At 41.0% G+C, this 6512-nt stretch overlaps 1 long non-coding RNA gene across 1 annotated transcript; it reads right to left on the bottom strand.

The window, feature by feature from the left end:
* Positions 1 to 48: 48 nt before the first annotated feature.
* LOC144334403 (uncharacterized) lies at positions 49 to 3467 on the bottom strand. Its single transcript, XR_013404200.1, has 2 exons — positions 3427 to 3467; positions 49 to 1757 (listed from the first exon to the last, which is right to left on the bottom strand). It is a non-coding gene; the product is annotated as an uncharacterized LOC144334403 (long non-coding RNA).
* Between the last annotated feature and the right edge of the window lie 3045 nt (positions 3468 to 6512).

The following is a 6512-nucleotide window of genomic DNA, read 5'->3' as shown; positions in this document are numbered from 1 at the left end:
TAAAACCATTAATGAGAAATGTGTTTTTAAAAATAATGCTGGCAAATATGAGAATTTTGTTGGCTTTATTTTTGTTTACTTATTAAGGAGAACATGAAATAAAATACAGCTTCTGGCAAGTATTTAGTAAGGCAAAGATTTAACACATTTCAGGGGATTTCTGCCACTTCCTTTTAGATTAGCAGTAATTTCTTGTATTTATCAACTCTCAATTTTTAGTTTTCATAGATTACCTGGGTATTACAAGGCTGATTTGTAATTACTGATTTATACTTGGACTTTTGATACCATGATGTGGCCTTAAAAATAAGGTTATACAAGCTAATCTTACTACCAGAATCACTTGGCTAATTAGTGACTAAACTGATGTTTGGTGCCACTCAGCCCAGTGTTCATTTTAGCATTGTCACTTGGCTTCCCTCAGCTTGCAAGGTAGACTGAAAAAAAACTAATTTTCCTTTTTCTAACCAGACTCTCAGAATTTCTGAGTCTGTTAACAATAGGCAAGTAAAACAGCCACTTGAAATGGAAACTAAAATTTACTGAGACCTTCTCTGTACCAGCCACTGTCCTGAGTTCTTTATTATGTATTATAATATTCTTAATTACCTTATGAGATACACTTTTATCCCACTTTATAGTTGAGGAAACTGAGTTATAGAGAGAGGTAAAATAACTTGCTTAAGGTCATGTAGATAGTGAACTGTGATTTTTGAGCCTGTGCTTTAAAACATCATACAGCCTCACCATGTACCAGCAGCAGAAAGCACACTCTCCCCACTGCTGCAGGGTTTCAACGTTAACATTTCAATGGCAGTACACTGCTGCAGGGTTTCAACGTTATGGCAAACACTGCTGCAGGGTTTCAACGTTATGGCAAACACTGCTGCAGGGTTTCAACGTTAACATTTCAATGGCAGTACAAGAGCTTCCCAAGTTTCTCTGCTACCCATCTGAGCAACACCCATAATTCTATCCTAGGAGTTTGTGCACTCTTCAGTAAGCAGTCAGGACATTCTCAAGGCTAGTATTATAAATTCCATTTGAGTTCCTTTTAAAAGAAACAAATTTGTAATTGTGACTTTCCATGAAGCATAAATTGCTCTGATAGCAAAATGTTGAGGAGATTCAGAGTGTACTGGGTTTCTTATTGGTGTTGCTGTGGTCAATGCAGTATGCAAAAAGGCAGGAGACCAAAGCATGTGGGCACCTCTCTGGGCTTATTTCCTCATCAGACTAAATGACTTTCAAAGATTGAGCTATAACATTCACTAAATAGTAAATTAGAACTGTAGCATTGAGAAAATAGAAGCTGAGAAAAAAGAGCAGGCTAGGCTTTTAAAAGATAACATTTATAATGATCAGCCAGACAATATTTATTGATTTCATTTAAGCCTAACTTTAGGGTTGCCGTAATTGTTTTCTTTGTGTGTTCCTGATGTAGAGACACTTTAAAGGTACATAGACATTTCCCTTCCAAAATGTAAGTCATCTAAATGTTCCTAAAAGCTAGAGTTAGTGGTTCTCTGTTCTAGGTTCTATCATTTAAAAAATGTATTCATTAAGATATGGTCCCACCCAGACGTGGTGGCTCACACCTATAAGCCCAGCACTTTGGGAGGCTGAGGTGGGCAGATCAATTGAGGTCAGGATTTCGAGACCAGCCTGGCCAATATGGTGAAACCCCATCTCTGCTGAAAATGCAAAAATTAGCCAGGCCTGGTGGTGGGCACCTGTAATCCTAGCTACTCAGGAGGCTGAGGTACAAGAATCGCTTGAACCCAGGAGGCAGAAGTTGCAGTGAGCCAAGGCTATAAACTTGTTTAAATCCTTAATAGAGGCTGGGTGCAGTGGTTCACGCCTATAATCTCAGCACTTTGGGAGGCTTAGACAGGCAGGCGGATCACCTGAGGTCAGGAGTTCAAGACCAGCCTGGTCAACATGGTGAAACCCTATCTCTACAAAAATACAAAAATTAGCTGGGTGTGGTGGTGGGGCACATCTAATCCCAGCTACTTGGGAAGCTGAGGCAGGAGAATCCCTTGAACCTGGGAGGTGGATGTTGCAGTGAGCTGAGGTTGCGCCATTGCGCTCCAGCCTGGGCAACAAGAGCAAAATTCTGTCTCAAAAAAAAAAAGATGATGTATTTTTGAGGTTCTCTTAGGAGCTTCCTCAATATTGGTAAAGGTGAGAGATTATGTGCAGATGACCATAATATACAGGTTGAGTATTATCTGAAATCTGAAATTCCCCAAAATCTGAAACTTGAGTGCTAACATGATGCCCAAAGGAACTGCTCATTGGAGCATTTGGATTTCAGATTTTCGGATTAGGGACGCTTAACCAGTATAATGCGAATTATTCCAAAATTTTAAAAACATTCCAAAATCTGAAATACTTCTGATCCCAATAATTTCGCTTAAGGGATACTCAATCTGTATAGTCCTTTACTTTTAGAAGACAGGTATGATTACTGCTCAGAGATAATAGATATTTAGATAGAATTTATCTGCAGGATTTCAGATGGGTTCACTATTATATACCTGATTCTCATGCAAATCCTGTTTTAAAAGTATAGAATGGATGAATCCATATCTGGGACTCATCTTTTGTGACCAGTAACTGAATTCTAAGCATTGTCTCTCATGGGGATCCTCATAGAATTATTGCCATCCCTTTATGAAGGAGCTGGAGCATATTTTCACTAACATCTCACTCTGTTCATATTTACACAAGTAAAAATCAGTAGGGGAACTTCGTAATTTCAAATGACAAAAAAATGAATTATTTTGAAGATCACATGAATCACTAGTACACGTAAAGCACTTAGAACAACAGTGCCTAGAATATAGCTCAGTAAATGGTAGTTGTTAACTAATAGTAGTAATCCTTTTCATAACAGAAAGCAGCAGCTACAAATATATCAACTCACTATTTAGAATACATCTGATTAGCTTGAAGTTTAAAAATCCACTGAGCAATTAAAGTAGACATCATAAAATCTATACTTATTTTGCATAGGACCTCACACCTTCACTGCAAATCTCTACTCTTGCTCTACAAACAGGTTTAATGTACTTGAATATCTAGTTTCTAGGCACACAATGGGTTTGACAAGGAGAAAAAGGTGCTTATATTCCCACAAAATATAGCAGTCTAAGCCTCTATAGTAAACAGTACAAATATGAGGACAGCGTAGCAATTTATGTTCATAAAATTATGACCCTGTATCAACCCAAATTATGATTGTAAATCCAAATCTGACTAAGCAGAATTTTTTTTTTTTTTTGAGACGGAGTTTCGTTCTTGTTGCCCAGGCTGGAGTGCAGTGGCATGATCTTGGCTCACCGCAACCTAAGCCTCCCGGGTTCAAGCAATTCTCCTGCATCAGCTTCCTGAGTAGCTGGGATTACAGGCATGTGCCACCACACCCCGCTGATTTTGTATTTTTAGTAGAGACAGGGTTTCTCCATGTTGGTCAGACTGGTCTCGAACTCCCGACCTCAAGTGATCCGCCTGCCTTGGCCTCCCAAAGTGCTGGGATTACAGGCGTGAGCCACCGTGCCCGGCCTAAGCCAGAAATTTTTTATTAGAAAGCTATCTGGTAGCTCACTAAATGGACAGGAAAGTTGAAATAAACCAGGCTTATAAAAAGATGAAATCTACATTAGATGTTATGATTCCTCCGCTGCTGTTAGACTGATTTCTTGATTGTCCCTGTGTCTATGAGTCACCACACTTAAGATACAAACTTCTGGTTGGCACTGTGTGTCTTCATTGCCAAGGGCAGAAGGAGTATCTGGGCCTTTCAGCTTCTACAATAGAAGGACACTGCTCCTGTGCAGATGCTCACAGGAGGGGATTACGCCAGATAAGAAGGATGCTTAGATGCTGGATTGAAAAAAATGTACAGCTGTCTACTACAACCCCAAATCTTAAAAAAAAAAAAAAAAAAAAAAAAAAAAAAAAAAAAAAAAGTTGCTCTTCTGTTGCACATGTGCAGGCATGGAATAAGCGAACAGTTGGATTTAATCAAGTTGAGGCTAAGCTCTGTGAGTATGAGATAGAGGAGCAAGGGAGTTAAGGGTGTATGCATGTGATGATGACTGGCCAAGTAAGCTGCTTAAGGAAAAGAGGCTACTTGAGAGGGGTGAGAGATGTGAAAAAGTGGTGTTATCAATGGACAGAAGTTCCATGTGGGGGTCAAAGGATCACTGGAGATGGGGTCCTAAAGAGACTGAGCTGGAAAGGGGTCAGTGATTGGAGAGTAGGGTGTCTGAGTTCATATAATATTTCAGTTATTGGTAGTAAGTTCAAGGTTACCACCAAAATTGCAGGTGAGGCAAAGCAGAAGACAAAATTATTGAAGGAGAGATCCAGGGAACTCCAAGGCCATGAAGCTGGAAGGATCATCTTTGTATCTGTCACCAAGAAGTGCGACTGTGGTGGTGGTAGAGAGTGAGACGGGAACTAAGATCTGAAAGGAACAAAGGGGAATTGAGGGGACTATATACTAGAAGACTGCAACAAGTACCCAGGTAACTGATGACATGTTTTTAATGGAAGAAGCAGAGGAGAATGGATGAGCAGCAGCAATGAGGACAAGGAAATCTACTCTGCCTCCAGGCACAGTGGTATACTAAGTGTGGGAGAGAAAATAGCCACTACTTGAGAGGGCTGTAGAGGTAGTAGTGTCATCAGAAGTCACAAACTCCAAAGTCTGACAGGTGAAGTTCAGAGGGTTAGGCGTTTGCACAGATTAATACTCATTTTTCTTTTTCTTTTTCTTTTTTTTTTTTTGAGACGGAGTCTCTCGCTCAGTCGCCCAGGCTGGAGTGCAGTGGCGCGATCTCGGCTCACTGCAAGCTCCGCCTCCTGGGTTCACGCCATTCTCCTGCCTCAGCCTCCGAAGTAGCTGGGACTACAGGCGCCCGCCACCACGCCCAGCTAATTTTTTGCATTTTTAGTAGAGACGGGGTTTCACCGTGTTAGCCAGGATGGTCTCGATCTCCTGACCTCGTGATCCGCCCACCTCAGCCTCCCAAAGTGCTGGGATTACAGGCCTGAGCCACCGCGCCCGGCCAATACTCATTTTTCTTAACCCACAGAAGTCCTCATGCTAAAGATGTAAAAAGACACATTCCTATAAGAAAAATAGCCATGAAACAGTAAGTGAAACTTAGCTTCATGTTTGCAAGACGGGACCATTTTAAAGGGAACAACCATTATTTTGTGTTGTATGGCAGAATTCGGGCCTAGTATCGCAAGGTCTTTGGAATTTTTCTGAGAGCAGCTGGAACTATGGATTTTACTTAATTTCGACTTTAAAAAAAAATGCTGTGCAGGCCAAATAAAATAGGTCAGAGACTGCATTTAGTCACATTTGTGAACTCTGCTTTTTTTTTTAATAAGATGGAGTTTCGCTCTTGTTGCCTGGGCTGGAGTGCAGTGGTGTGATCTCGGCTCACTGCAACCTCCGCCTCCCGGGTTCAAGCGATTCTCCTGCCTCAGCCTCCCGAGTAACTGAGGCTACAGGTGCCTGCCACCACGCCCAACTAATTTTTGTATTTTTAGTGGAGACAGGGTTTTACCATCTTGGCCAGGCTGGTCTGGAACCCCTGAACTTGTGATCCACCCACCTCAGCCTCCCAAAGTGCTGGGATTACAGGCATGAGCCACCATGCCTGACCAAACTCTGCTTTTTAAAATACAAAGCTGGCTGCCTTGTTGGGTAGACTTGGCAAAAGGCTGCACCTGTTCAGTCTGCAGATATAAATAGAGTTACTGTCTACAAGCTGATCACCAAGCATCACTTAAATTACCTGGCAAATTATCAGTTGTTAACTATTATTACTCAAACGGATTATATCTCACCCCATATTATTTTACATTATTTTACCTTTTTTTTTTTTTTTTTGAGACAGAGTCTCGCTTTGTTGCCAGGCTGGGCATGATCTCGGCTCACTGCAACTTCTGCCTCCCGAGTCCAAGCGATTCTTCTGCCTCAGCCTCCTGAGTAGCTGCGACTACAGGTGCACGTCACCATGCCTGACTAATTTTTGTATTTTTAGTAGAGACAAGGTTTCACTATCTTGGCCAGGATGGTCTCGATCTCTTGACCTTGTGATCCTCCTGTCTCAGCCTCTCAAAGTGTTGGGATTACAGGTGTAAGCCCAGCCTTTACTTTCAATTCTAACTCTGATAATGGAATTTCCTTTGAAGGGAAACACACTTAACCTTTCATGGCCTGAACTTTTAATAAAAAGTAGACCACATACAATAAAAGAAGCCTTCTAATATAGTAAAACTGGAAGGTTCTTTAAATCTCAAAAAATACTAATTTCTAAACAAGTTTTAATGTTATTATAAGTACTTAATATTTCTATGAACCCTTGATTTCCCTTTAGTCATAATCATGACCGAGAAGAATATTTGGATTGAAGTCAAAGACTAGAGATGGTATTTGGCGCTATGTGATCTAAGCCAGGGCAGCAAACCCATCTAGGCCTAGT

The sequence above is a fragment of the Macaca mulatta genome, chromosome 14 (assembly GCF_049350105.2).
Source record: "Macaca mulatta isolate MMU2019108-1 chromosome 14, T2T-MMU8v2.0, whole genome shotgun sequence".
Taxonomy (NCBI): Eukaryota; Metazoa; Chordata; class Mammalia; order Primates; family Cercopithecidae; genus Macaca; species Macaca mulatta.
The sequence above is the reverse complement of the archived record's forward strand: the minus strand, read 5'-3'. Positions and strand labels throughout refer to the sequence as shown.